Raw genomic sequence first — 15307 nt, 5'->3', positions numbered from 1 at the left:
AGTGCAGTCTAATAACAGAAGGCAGTAAAAGACGCAGAAAGAAAGTATTTCTGATTGTTCCTGCAGAGCACAGCGCTGCTGCAAAAGGGGATCAGTGTGAGCTGCTGCCTCTTCGTACTTTACAAGAGAGACACTGTAACCACACTGGGACACTTCACCCACGGATTTTTCTGCACGCTACAAGCTTTCAGCCCACTGCACATGAAGTGAGCAAGCGCTTTCAATGCTCAGTTTAAAAACCAGAAAGATTAGCGTTTTAAGGATCTGATCTGCTGCCTGGGAAGTCAAAAAGACACTTTCCTACTGACGGAAACCTTGATTTAGAGGATGCGGTACACTCCCTATCCCAATGATAGCAAAAACTCCTTTTGAAATCCTCCAGCAACATGCTGTAAGGCATAACAGCTTTCCCTGTGCAGCGAAAGGGGAAGTTAAATGACTTATTCCACTTCACATTGAGTGCTATTTGCAGAGAGAGCTCCATTTGGACCACGGCAAGCTGACTATTCTCCTGACAGCTACGTGCTTTTCTCTGCACAATCAGGGTCTGCAGGTTTGGGTCTCTGCAGAGCAATTCCTGCTCCCAGTTGCAGCTTTCTGAATATTTTCCAATTGCTGCTACTGTGCTTCAGAATGAAAGAGCAGTACGAAAAGGAGAGCAGGAGATTGTTGCCCTTGCTGGAATGATCAATGGGAAGCACTTTGCCTTTTGTCTTCCCATCAGACCTGTGCAAGCAGAGCTGTCACAAGTTCTACCAAAATAACCTGGTTTATCTCCAAGTTAGCTAAAAATTAGAAAAAGTTGATATTGTCTTTTACTACTGGTACTGTTTCAAACTGGAAAGTTATGCAAACAAAATACTCCTATAAAGTAATTGAGTTTCATAATAAAACACATTGTCACCCCTTAAAATAAATTGACCCTATCTTTAAAACAGGAAGGTTTAAAAATATTAAATTTACAAGTGTTAGCTACCCTTAAAAAGCTGCACAAAAGCTTCAAAATTCACAACCACCTCACTTTTAAAAAAAATATATTTGAGGCATATAAAGTAGAATTGTTAATTGACAAGAATATCACTAATCCTAAATGTTAAATGGCAAATAGCAGAACATTACTATAAAATCTATTTTTCACTTTTCACATTCAAGCACATGCAACTGTTGAAGAGAAACAGCTTTTAAGTATTTATAAGTCTCCCCTTGTCAGTATTAACAGACAGCTCTATACTCAAAAAAAAAAGTCTACAACTCCTGGATTGTCAGACATTTTTCTGGTTTGAACTTTATTTGGTTAAGAGCTACAGCTTCTCTACAGACGAAAATAAGCATTTATACCATTTTATTTACTGTATTTTTAATCTAATATTTTGAGAACCATGATCCCAATAAAAAAACCTAAGGTAACAGACAACATTCTCATTCCAGGATTCAATGACATTGCATCTGTATTTTTAAAAATAAATTAACAGTTCAGTTTCCAAAATTCATTCTGTGAATAGCTCCTTACAATTCTTTATCTTTGCAGGAGCAAGTTCAGGAGCTTTGCCAATCCCACTCAGTTTCAGATTTTTGCCTTCTAGGTACAGAAGATATGAGTCAATTTCTAGCACGGAGAACTGATACGTTGACTACTTACTAGTAAATCACATACACGTCAAAGATTGGCATTCAAACCAAATACCGCATATACAGCGAGGTGCATAGCAGTACATGAGCTTGGCCTGTACTTGGAGCTAGCACAATACCAGGTTAGTACCACGCCATCACGGGAACCTGGCACTACGTCATGTTGGGAAGTCGATGCACACACGCACCTGGAAGCCTGTGGATACACACGTCTCCACACACCTGCTCCCATCAGCCTAATGACTCTTTGACAATAATTCCAGGGAGGCCTGGGTTTCTTGTCTATTCTCTTCCAACAGGCTTCTTTTTTTTGCCAACTATTTTGTACATAAGCTCCTACTGACTTCAGTAAAGGGCCTTCAAAGGGCAAAAACAAGGAGGAGATTGTTCAGCCCTGATATTAAGATGCAAGAAGTTCACGTAGTAGCCATATAGTCAGTTAAGCCATCGCTAAGCAACACAAGATACATTCTTTCCCATTTATACAGATTGTGAAATTTATGCAGATTTAATGCTTGCTCTAAAATTATGAGTTTGGTACAGTGCTCAGAAGTATCCTATGACATTTGCTATACTCTACTTACAGAAAGAATGAGTGTGTCAGCAAGGCAGAATCCCTTCTCCATTCCCATTTGGTGACAAAACATATAATCCTCTCTAAACATGTGCTTTAGCAGAGCAAACACTATGAATGATGTATCAGAGATACAGTATTACAACTACTGTTTTGGAAAGCTGTCTTGCATTTTTTTCCCCCCCCTACTGGCAGCATGACAAAACACTGTCAAAACCAGTGCTCAGAGTAATTTCTGTCTGATTAGCAAGTAGTCAAATATTTATTCATGAACTAACTTCGAATATGTCAGAACTGCATATTAAATTATCTAAATTTGTGTGCAACTGAACATTAGTTGTGTTTTTTGGGGGACTGGTATACACATTTAGTTGGCTACTTCAATTAAAAGGATGACCTAAGAGAAGTAATCTGACGATGTAATTTTTGCTCCAGTTTTGAAGGCATTTAAAAGTACTAATAAAAAATATGCCTGCACCAATTTTGTCAGAGATCCCACCAGAGGTCTCCAAATTGGCACTTCAGCAAGGCAATGAGGAAGAGATCCTCTGGGGATCAAAGATCTTATATCTTGCCCCTGAATTTTCATAGTTATTAGCATCCTTTTAAGCAGCAGTGCTTTGAACAAAGTAACCTATGTAAGGGTCAACTTACCTTCTAATTTTAAGAAAAAATATGGAACAAAGAGCATAAATTTTCAAAAATCAAAATTACATCTTAAAGTTAGCTGCCTGTTATGCACCAATTTCCATGTTTCTAATATGAGCGTGAAGGGTGAGTGTCAGGAGGAGGGAGCCAGGCTCTTCTCTGTGACATCTAGTGATAGGACAAGGGGCAATGGGTTCAAGCTGGAACATAGGAGGTTCCGCTTGAGTATGAGGAAAAACTTCTTTACAGTGAGGGTGACAGAGCACTGGAACAGGCTGCCCAGAGAGGTTGTGGAGTCTCCTTCTCTGGAGACATTCAAAGCCCGCCTGGATGCGTTCTTGTGTGATCTGATCTAGGTGTCCTGCTCCGGCAGGGGGATTGGACTACATGATCTTTCGAGGTCCCTTCCAATCTCTAACATTCTGTGATTCTGTGATTCTGTGATGAGCTGGGATCATTTCTCCACGACACAGCTCATCTTTCAGAGCTACACAAGTGGACTGGTGACTTAGAAATTCCAGAATGTGTCAAAAGCACATACATACAGACTGCTATCTAACTCTTGCATGGTACTTTCCACAAATAACCTGAAAAACTTTTTCTAAAAAAATGGATTCTCTCTTCCTCCTGTCAATGCAATTATGTGACCACAATTGATACAGAGGAAGCCATTTGCTTACATTCATACTGACAGACAGCAGAAACAGGAACAGAAGCCACCCTCAACTTCCCAGACTCACAGGCAGGTATAGCCTGTGCTATATTTCCTCCAACATCAGGTTTGATCCTGCAAAGCATAAACTAAGATACAAAGTTAGGGAGACGCTAACAAGCTTTCAGGATTGCCCAGCCCTGCAATAACGGGAGGAATAGTTTCTTCCAGTATTGGCACTGTAGGCAAGCATAACCATGATCTCTGTATCAGTAGATTCATTTTTTTGGTACAAGAAACACACTTGGGGCCTCACACTTAACCACTTTAGTGCAAGCACTTAAACAATTAAGCAGCACTGCTTACAGAAGCACACCAGTTTGCAAGATGGAGGTTCTTGGATGGAGAATACTTGCATAACAACTGATAATCCTCCAACCCCAAGCACGTGCTTAACTAATTTGCCCGACTGGGGATGTAATCCCCATGTGCTCAGGGTTCGGGGATTTTCGGTTGTTATGGAAGTATTCTGAAAATCATTGTACCAACCTTCAGAAGAAACACACAGTAGTGGCTAGAGATAAAGAAGTCTTGTGAGAGAGAGGAGCAAGGAAGAAATTTCTAATTTCATCCCAATTTTGGGGACAAAATTTTTATTGGAATTGCCTTTGAAGAAAAAAATTTCTTAAAAAAAATGCATCTCAAGACAAGCCTCCTCACTCTGCTCCCCACCCCAAGCTAAGCAAAGCTTTGTTGAAGAAACACCAAAGCTAGCAGGACTTGGGTTCAGGGCAAAGCTAGGGAGCCTGTTCTTCATGCGGTGGACAGTCCTGGTGTGGAACTCCTCGCACGCGATGCAAGCCAATAATCAGCACAACAAGACAAATTCAAGGAAGAAAACTGTGGAGGGCAGAACCACTGAAACCACACGCAGCTGAGGAAGTTCCCAGGCTGCAAGTGGTTTGGAGACTAGAAGGGTACTCTGAGGAGGTGTTATATGTATGTTCTTACGCTCCTCCATTTCTGTTGCTGACAGAGACAGGATACTTGGCTAAATGTACTCTTGGTCTAATTCGGTTTCATGCTCCTCTTCTTCTGACGACTAGGAGATGAACTGCCACAGTCTTCTGAACAGCAAAAAATAGTGGACAGATTTCCCAGGATTATCTGAGGCTCTGATGTAGGACAGCAGAATGGGAATGAAGTAATAAGCACAGTAACAAAGACAAGAAGGTCAGTGGGTAGGGGGGAGTGAAGCACAATATGCTGAGCTCAGTGGAAATACACATAATAAGATAAGCTTCAAGTATTCTTTACTAATGAGAAAGTAGTTAAGGACAAGGTCTTCCCAATACAGCCTTGAATTGCAACATTTGTAACAACTGGCCTAAAAGTGACCCTTTAGAAATTACTTCACAAAAAGTTAAATAAAACCTGCATGCCTGAGCAGCTAGCAGGGATTTGAAAGCTAACATGTTTCCTGGATCTCCAGCTCACTAGTACTGGAGAAAGGAGAATTTTCTGTTTACAATACAGTGTAGCACCAACTCCTCTACCTTCCTCACTATCTAGAACTGATGAGTCTTTTGCTGGCCACAGTTTCCTTTGGCAGGTATCTGCTAAAAAACTTTTGCACATTGACAGGGATTTATGCAGCACAACACTGCCATCAAATCTCTCTCAGAGTTCTCTGTCGCTCTCAGCTTCCTTGAAGAAAGCAGGTATGCTGAATTAACAAGAGTCCTGGTTCGGAAAAGATACCTTACCAAATGTGCTTAATTTTCCTACTAGAAAGACAATCTAGAAAGCAGTCATTATTTCTTACTCCAGTATCTCAGAACATGAAAAAAATGAAGCCTGCAGTAATGTATGAAGTTCAGCCCATACATTCAAAGCTTCTTTTCAAGTCGGACAGGCACACAGATTTCACAGAAGGATGTGTGATATGCTGCGAATCCAGTTTATGCTGCAGTACCATTCTGCAAGCTGAGATAATATATCTTGTTCTCTTATTAAAAATTGGGTTGGGCTTTTTTGTGGGACGGGGGAAGACTTCAAATACCTTCAGAAATCATATTCCTACATTCCAATTTTTCAAAAGGGCTGAAGGGAGTTGTTCTGGTTTATTTTCAGTAAGTCCCACTGTGCAAATCAAGTTGTAATAAAACAAGGTTTAAATCCAAGAAAAACAAGTTTTCCTAAGAATATCTAAACACTTGAATTGGTCTATGCTCACACTGCAATGTGTTTACAGCAACTTTCTAGAGTGGGACAGCTAGAATAGCTGCTGGGAGTTGCATTGATTGCTCCTTAATACATATAGGTACAAGTAATACTTATTACTTGTAAGTAATCAGCTGAGGTCACAAAAGCAAACAAAAACCTGCCATAGGCAATAAGGCGTTCTGATATTCAGCATTTTAGTATCAAAGAAATAATCAATAGATACAAACCTCTTCTTTCGTTTTCTTATTTTCCGCTCTAAGCTCTTCATATTCACCAATAGCTATACAAGAAAAAAAAAAAAAAAAGGAAAAAAGTTAATATTGCAGCACTTCCTTTACCCAAATTAGCTCTCCATTTCATTCACTTTAAAGCTCTTCTGGCTATCTACACAGACTTCTTAAATAACATGGGTCATAAACTTCATTAATAGGCTACGGATGAACTGGATATCCTTTTAGAATTTAAGTAATTGGAAAGTGTCTCAAAAAGATGGTGGCTCCCAAAACAATCAATTTTTGATCAAAGCAGAGTTAAATAATCTTATTGATTGAGTTCAAAAATTACAAGGTGAATGTACTGGCTTGCATTCACCATTTTAAAGCCACACTGGCTCAAGTTACAGATCAATGCTAGAAAGCACAGCTAATGCAATACTGTTACACATAGGTACCTCCAGAGTAGCTCAGCACCTTTATTTATTTATTTATTAACATTTTTTTCCAACAAGAGTCCTGTGAGACTTTTTCTTCTTTAGACTCCTCAGTGAAGACACGAACAGATTGTACGATTTACCCAAGATCACACAAGAACTCAGTTGTAGGGATCAGCAGGGAAGGGATCAACCTCCAGGATGCTGGAGGTCCATTGTTTCAAGCCAGTAAATAATATGCAGAAACAATCCATCAGCTACGATTTAAGCTTCCAGTTTACTGTGTATTTTTGTGTGTCGTTCTTGAACTTTTTATTTTACCACCTTAGAGACATGCCATTGTTGCCCCAACCTCCCAATTCTGTTGTTCTTTCACTGTGTCCCATACAGGCTGTTTGACCTTCAAGACCATAGAAATTCTGTTGTCACTAGAAAGAAGCTGAATACATCTCCAAACATTAGCGAAACAAACCGTGCTAGAAAGGTACATTTTTCAGTCAAGATGCATCCTGCAAGAACAAAATGAGAGGGCTGTTGACATTACACCTTATTCCAGCCCCTCAGAATCTCCTCAAATTTTTGCTTGTACCTAGCAGAAGCTATACTAGCATACAGGTGTTATTTCAAGACAACTTAATTAAAACTGGATAAAGGGTATGAATATATAGTTTTCAGCTGATGATAGCAGAGATGTTGGAAATTCATCTTAAATTTAACGTCTTACTCCACATCTGAGGACATGTACAAGTGCAGTCTGCTAAACTAGCTATCTGAAAGCCTACAAGCCCTTTCTAGCTTTAGATACTTAAACTTTTTCAAACAAGAAGCTCTTACAAATAAAGTTATACTTTACACTATTGTGATGTCCCTCTTCTCCCCCTGCCCCCAGCTTTTCAAAACCTATTGAAATAAAACTAATTCAATTCACTCCTGAAAGCTAGGTCCACAGTATGACTGTTCTGCTTGCCTTCAGCATGCCTATCACTCTCAGTAGCAGCACGGAAGTACCTCGGATGTAAAAAACTCAAATAATCCTAATTCCTCTTTTCTCCAATCTCACTTCATTTTAGAGATGCAGGACTGAGCTACATTAAGGCTGGGATACACAGGACTCCGCTCCTTATGGGCCCAGATCAACAACAGTGACAGGACAAGACCCTGCAGACTATATTAGCTAGAAAGGAAAACAAGAAACAGTAGAAAACTGCTAGCCAGAATCCCAGCTCTGCTGTTACCAGTAAGTGTTGAAAAATTTCCAGGGCTCTCAAAGAAAAAATGTTAAACAAAACCACTGAAAACAAAGTCACAGGCCACATGCAAACTCACAGGAAATCTAATAATTTAAACAGATGGGAAAAAATCCTCACTGCTGTTCATTCAACTAAAAAGATGTATCTAGAGAGGGAAACAAACAAAACCAGGTTTCTTAGAAATCTGCCCTGCATCCCCCTGCCAATAAACCCAAGGTCTCTCATCCATCCTTCTATTTTGTCCCCAATTCTCCTTACCTACCCCTGAGACCCCTAACCCACCTCCCATGCTCAAGAAAGAGAAAACAAACAACAGGTAAATGAACAGGGAAGAAACCACGCTGATGCAGTTGCTCTAAGAAAGGGCACCTGAAGTTAAACAACATTATTTCCAACACAGGAAGGCAAAAGCTATGCCTGTTGATCACTGTTCCACTGTTCCATTTCCATGTTCCCTTTAGGAAAACAAGGGAAGAGATTTCCAGCATCCAGACGCAAGAAAAGGAATTAAAACTGTATTAACAGGCACAATTCAAGCTTCTTCATACTTGAAAATTGACAGTGTTTGCTCGCTCTTAAGGCAAACTCATATTTGTTATTCAATACTTCATAAATGACTGAAAACTTAAACATAGATTTGCCCCACCCTTGACAGCTCTCCTGATATGCTCCATGAAAAGATAACTCTGAATCATCAGCCCTTAAGGCATGGATACAAGAACATGTTACCAAAAAACAAGGATATGAACTTACAAAATGCTCCAGCAATCCCCGGTAAGGGCTCACCTGTGTGAAACTGGAAATCAAACTGCCCAGTCAGGGTAGCCCTTCCCTCTTTTACTGTGGGTGGTAATCCACGGCACGTTTGTTGTGGAATGAAAACACAAAATTATCAGCTACTCCACGCTGAACTCACACAACAACTTCCTTCAGTGCTTTTTTACCATGCCCAACCCCTTACTGTAATTGCAAAACTATGAGCTCTTCCTTGAATACAGCTAATGCACAGTAAGGATCTGATGGCTTAAAATAAGATTGTTCTTCATGGATGGCAGGCAACCTCTAGAAGAGGCTCCCATAGAGATTCCATCATTCGGATTTTCAGGTATGGATTTACTAAACACTAAATCTAATTAAGAAACTGCTGGTTTTATCAGGCCTGGAAACAGAAACAATAATTAAAAAATTACTACACATTTTCTGCTGTATATCAGATTCTCTGCAGTGGCAGAAGATGACTTAGAAGTCATGAAGTGTGACTGGAAAATTAGTGGAATTTTTTCTTTTTTTTTCTTTTTTTTTTTCTTTTTTTTTTTTTTTTGAACACTAGGGGCAGGGGGCAGTTATTGGGAAGCTTTTATATAAAGTTTTTCAAGTGCTTGATGTACCATGAAATTTTGAGGGCATCTCTAAAAAAAGTCAAGAGCCTACATAACCTTCACTGAAGCACTAAATGCCATAAAGGTGACAATGATCGCTTTTGCTCTAAATCTACCCTAGAACGATTAATACCAGAGGCACTAGGCAACACTTTACATGTTCCAAATCTAGAGATTATTGAGCCTTAAAACCCTCTTTGGTACATTATGAGATATCATTATTCATTTATAGATTGACAAGCAATAAACCGTGTTGTACAAGGACTTCCCTCAACCTCCTCTGAAAGACAGGACTATTTCTTCTCCTTAACCTATGAAGGTGTTCACACAATATACACGAGAACAGCCTCTAAGCACCTCAAAACCTCTTACATCTCACCTAGACTCATTCAGTTTATGTTATATGTAATTTGCCCTGGAATGAAGAGATCTTTTCAATAAATTAGTGGCGAGCAAAACAAACAAGTGAAGACGCTTTACTAAATGTACTACTAAAATTCCAGAACAATACATCGTTTTCTCATAGTATCAATATTGTAGCATATAGATAGTAAAATGCCGACATTGTAGTCATTAGCCTCCAGTGAATCCTGAAGAGCTACAATAAATACATAGCAGAGACCTCTTGAGATACTGTCACTGTCTGACATGAACTTAAGTTTACCCTTAATAGAATTACTCCTGATATACTGCGGTATTATATAAACAATTCATCAGGATACAAATCATATTTCTTTGCTTCAGGCTATCTTCATGCAGGATGTGGGCAACACTACAACTTCAGTTCAAGACTAAGGACAGAAAAAAGCTGGAAAAAGGAGAAAAGAACAGAATATTTTGGGCTATAGCTCTTAACCCACCTAAGACATATTCCTAGTCAACCCTGCTCTTATTGTAAAACAGTCAAACCACAAAATAGCTAACATGAGTGAGCACAGCATGCTTCCTCCTAACATGACCATCCTCATTCACCAGCTACTCACTCCACAGCTCAGTTGGCCAGAAGGGACTGTCCTGTCAACAAGTATCAATGCACTTTACCTGTATTAAATTAAGCAGGTAACTTTGTATACAGAAGCTCCTTTAATTATATCTTAGTCTTTTGATTTTTAGTTGTGAACCTGTGACTCCTGAACCTGGATTTTCTGGCAGAAGATATATATTATCTAAATTAGATGTTTTATATATTAGATACCTATTATGGCTAAAAAGCACTTATTAGTAAAACAAGGTCACAAGGGCAAAAGTATGTAATGACTGTAATTCATAGTGAACAACAGAAAAAACACCTTCATTTACACAGTGAGGTGGTGAGTCTCTTCCTACTCTTTTTATTAAAAAATTCATCAACCCCCTTTCTAAAGCTATATATTAAAAAATACAAATTACAAAAAAAAACCTTAAGAACACTACATGCATATATTTTACCATTTATATTGTAAAACAAGGTAACCCTCAAGTATATTGAGAGCCCTTCCATGCCAACTCAATGACTAATGCCACTTCAGCATTTCAACCCTACTTATTTAATCAAAAAGTAAGTAAAGCTGTCAAGGAAACCAAGTGTCATTCTGCTATTTATTCTTCTAGACTACGGACCAGGCATGTCTTTACGGGTACAGGTAAGAGAAAAAGTTTACACCACAGAAAGTCCTTCTCTCTAGATGAAACAAGCTAGCCTAATGAAGCCTTCTTTTGATGGTACAAGTAAATTAACACCTGGCTTTTTGCAGGTTTGGATATCTCATTGGAGAGAGAATGACCCCTGACAGCAACACTGCACCAGAAGCTTTAATGGGACTGCTGCCACCACCGTCCTCATCCCAGCGTACCTGGAACAGGCAGTGTCAGGCCAAGCCCGTTGTACAAACCATCTCTCAAGTAGCAATTGTCTCCCAGAAGCACAGCATGCACAAGACCCGTGAACTGCTGTCAGGAGTATAAACAAAAGTCAAAAGTGCCCAATTTTTCTCTTGTTCCCTGTTTCAGGCTCAAAGATCCCTTCTGCTAAACCAGGTAACCTCTGTTTCAGCGGGACACGGTGTGGCATCGGCACCAGCCATGTGCAAACTACTTCAAACTAACACCTGGGCAGCATTTCTTCTGTAAGTCAGATCCTGCACCTGTGTTCCCACATGCTTTGATTTGACTCAAATCTGTGAAAGTGTGTACAAATAATTTTTTTAATGAGACCCCAAATTTGCATCCTGCAATCTTACAGCTTCCTGGAAACTCGACAGAGAAATTAACCACACCACAGCACCACAGCCTGATGAAGCCTAACTATTAAGCTCACACCAAAAAAATTGCCTTCACAAGTTTCTGAAAAACAGATATGGTTCAATACAAGAAACTGAAGTGGGAAACACTCTTAAACTCTAATAAATGAAGAAAGCATTCAAGCAGGATGGGTTCTACTGGGGAATGATGACTGCTGTGTCAGCACACACAGGTACACCAGAAAAAAAAAATCTATAGAGTAGATGACTACAGAGGGGAATGCAGCCAACAAGATTTCCTACCCTAAACAAAGAAATTTCTCTAGCACAAAGAAGACTAATTTGTCAAACCACACTAAGAGCTTGTCAATAGCATATACCTGAAAAGTACTACTCTGAGATATTGCTGTCGGATTGGCAGTCTGTTCCTTAGAAGGTACATGGTATTCAGTTATTCAAGGTTTCTGGCTTTTTTTTTTAATGAGATCAAATAGCTCTTTGGAAAAAAAAAATCATACAGAGCCACAGTGCTTGAGACTACAGACTAGAAATCCTCACACTTCATCAAATCCAGACAACAAACACAGAGCAACATAAGACCTTTAAAAGTGGTGAAGAAAATCCACACAATATAAACATGTTTAATGTAGTGTAGTTAATCGTAGCTGTTAAGCACAGTAATTTAGCAAAGTGACCAGAAATGTGACTATGACAGTGGCAGCTGAAGTGTAACTTTTCCCAGATTATAACTCCAGATGTTTTGGTGGCTGATTCCTGTTTTCAACTGACCAAAGAAGCAACCACAGCGGAAGATGACTCTGTTTTTAAGGACAAGTACCAGCAGTGCCAATAAAAGCAAAGACAAAAAAGGAAATTTTCCAGGCAGGTAACCAGCCACGGTTATGATCCAGCTGTTAGTCAGTTTTCTATGGTTCCTCAGGTTCTACAACCAACCATTAACAACACAAGGTTTTGCCCACCTGATTTGGTTTTGTTTCAACTTTAAGTCTTATGAATAGGAATTATAAAAGCCAGCTGAGCAGAAATGTTCACTGCTGGAAATATTACTTAGAGTATAGTTAGGTAAGACTAATATCTATAGCAGATGTGCTTTACCTAACCAAGCCACCTCACAAAGCTATTCACAGGATTAAATCTCAAACAATACCTTTAAGTCCTAAATATCATCAGTACAGAGATCACGTTTCTTCATGACGCTCACCTTAAACTTTGTAATGGAGCAAGCTGGAGAATGATCAGTATCAGGTATCTGAGTCTAACACACAGGACTTGGAAAATTCAGCATGGGTGAAAGATAAGCATATCTCGCACACAGACAGCTTCAGTGTCCTTGTCACCATTCAGAGCTCTGCCAAACAGCCAAGTGAATTTGCCCAGACACCAGTCAGCATCACAGCTGCCATTGGGAATTGAGCGGGCAGCTATGAAACACCTGCCTCAGGTTCAATCTACTGATCTTGTTTAGGTAAAGTATAAACAGTAGTTGAAACATGACAGCAATCAGCCACGAATGCTGCTGTTTGCCTTCCCCTCTACCTTTTGCATCACTTCTCAGACAGCTTAGTCACCTGGTACCAGGCAAGTCTCTCAAAACTAGAAAAACACATGCTGAAAGAGAAAACAAAGAATGTTCCCTACAAATCAAAGGTGTTTTTCAGAAATCTGACTACAGACCATAATGTTACAGTAATCCAAAGTGATGTGCCACTTGCAATAAAGGTAGCACTCCTGAAAATTATGACACCCATTACCCCAGACATTCAGAGACAGCAGATCCTTCCATCAACTGAACTGCATTTACGCCCAAAGTAATACTGTTTGTCTACACCTGGAAGCAGTAAAGAGGAAAAATAAGAGAAATTTTTTTCTCCTCTTCTCATGCCACTTCTGTTTAACAGAGCATCCTAAAATCGCTTGAGGAAAGTTGTTAGTACCCCAAATAGTACTGTTTTGCTGTCAATAAGAATGGAGGGCAAACTATATAGTCAAACTCACAGTACATAAAGGGGAAGCAAACTTACCTACCTATAATAACAATATTTAGGTCATTACTGTTAGGATAATTTTATGCATCTCGTTACTTTTTCATCACTTGGACTCTTTACTTTGTCTTGCCAGTTAACATAATTTAACTATGGTGTGCTACCATAATTTTGCATTGCTTTAGATGTAAAACAGCATACAGAAGAGTATTTTCAGAAGTTTTACACTAGGTAACTTTTTACCCATAAAAAACAACTGTCTTGACAAACATACAATGACAAAAACATTTGTTAGCCTCACAACAACATGCTAAAACTCCTACATTTGGGGACAAACATTCATCAAGAACAGTGCCTTACAGGACACAGTCTGCTGAGTACACTTTCTATTTCAACAGCTTGAGTGGATCTGGGACAGCCAGTCCTCAAGTTACAGTATATTTCCCTTGAAGTAACTCCTGCAGTCCTGTAAACTTTCATTAGACATTAAAGGACACTCAGCCTACCAGAGCAGAAGACTTTCAGACATCAGAACCAGTCTAACTGATTTCAAGAGGCCAGGATTTCCCTAAAGAATAATCCAAACTTGCCTTTTTTGGAACTGATCATTGTCATTTTAGCAACTGTCCTTTTGGCACAAATAACTCCTCTGGAGCCAACAGTACTGGAGGGAAGCAGTCAGTCAGCAAGAAACAGCTTTTTAGCATTATTTTTTGATTCTGTGTTATCAAAACACACAGCTGTAAGATTATAACGAATTTTAAACTAATTGAAATCCTTATAAGTCAGAATCTACCCAGTGAAGCCGGTAATCATGAATTTACAATACCAAGCATACAGGAACTATCAAAAGAGAAGTGCCAAAGCAGGTCATACATAGCTCATAAGCAAACAGCTGAAATTTGGTTAAGAAAAGCTTCTGCTATACAGCAAAGGTGGCTGAGCATGTTTATGGCCAGAAGGAATGACAGAAAAAAGGGCACTGATCACACTCCCGTAATTTCACTCCTTTACACAACTTTCTCCAACAGGTCCTTTCCTGACAGCTCCTCTCAGGCTCCTAGGAGACCAGGAGAATGCAGCTGCAAATTACAGCACTGGTACCCTACACCTACTGTGCATGAAACTGTGAGACAAGAGGCACGCCGATCATTTGATGCGTGCTCACAAGCAGATGTCCATAATCCAAACAGCTGGTAAAGCTGGTATTCAGATGTTGCCTACCTGCTTAATCAAGGTAGAAAATTTGCTGGACCAACCTGGTTGAGGGATAGACTGATCAGGGAAGTTAAAAAATGGGCTGCCTTTCCAGCATCCAAGCTCTTTTCCATGCCCCTTCTTGCAGAAAATTAAATATTACAATGTTTTAGTTTCCTAGCCAAACTACACACTCACAAAGCTCAACATCTACAAAGCTGAAGCACTGGATTTTTCTAAACAGCACCAAGAGTGACTCACACAGGGAACCAAACCAGCCCAGGAAAAGCACTTCCTTTCATTTACACTGGAACTACACAGGCTCTACAGAAACTTGCGGCATATCTGGGTGAGCCCCGAGCTATCAGCGGGAAGTCTGCACACTGATGGGGAGTGGGACACTGAGTGTTCGACGGGCTGGGTTAGTACTGGATCCTGCAATGCTGAGCAGGAGACAGGCCACAATGCCAGGCTCGGGGCAGCCACACACTCCATGGGAAGCTCAGCTCCACAGAGAGACAGCAATGCAGATGGACTTTCATCCCTGCAGCCGGCCAGACATCCAGACTCACCAGTCCCGCCAGCCAGGGGATCAGTGCCAGCAGTCAGCCCCACCGTTGGGCCGAAGACGAACACCAGGTGGGAAGCTCCGAGCTGACAGCAGTGACAGTCCATGTGCTACGGCACCTCGGCCACCCACCCTCACAGACACCCCTGTGCTGTGGCACCTCAGCCACCCGCCCTCACACACACCCCTGTGCTGTGGCACCTTGGCCACCCACCCTCACAGACACCCCTGTGCTGTGGCACCTCGGCCACCCATCCTCACAGACACCCCTGTGCTGTGGCACCTCGGCCACCCATCCTCACAGACACCCCTG

At 40.4% G+C, this 15307-nt stretch overlaps 1 protein-coding gene across 1 annotated transcript in view; it reads right to left on the bottom strand.

The window, feature by feature from the left end:
- Positions 1-6001, bottom strand: part of KIAA1598 (KIAA1598 ortholog) — a 55118-nt gene extending 49117 nt beyond the window's left edge. Inside the window, exon 1 of the mRNA XM_010072946.1 lies at positions 5957-6001. The gene's annotated coding sequence lies outside the window, so the exon portion shown is untranslated. The remainder of the gene's footprint in view (positions 1-5956) is intronic.
- Between the last annotated feature and the right edge of the window lie 9306 nt (positions 6002-15307).

This window comes from Pterocles gutturalis, unplaced genomic scaffold (assembly GCF_000699245.1).
Source record: "Pterocles gutturalis isolate BGI_N339 unplaced genomic scaffold, ASM69924v1 scaffold45327, whole genome shotgun sequence".
Lineage (NCBI taxonomy): Eukaryota > Metazoa > Chordata > Aves > Pterocliformes > Pteroclidae > Pterocles > Pterocles gutturalis.
Note: the sequence above shows the minus strand (reverse complement) of the source record. Positions and strands in the feature narration are given on the sequence as shown.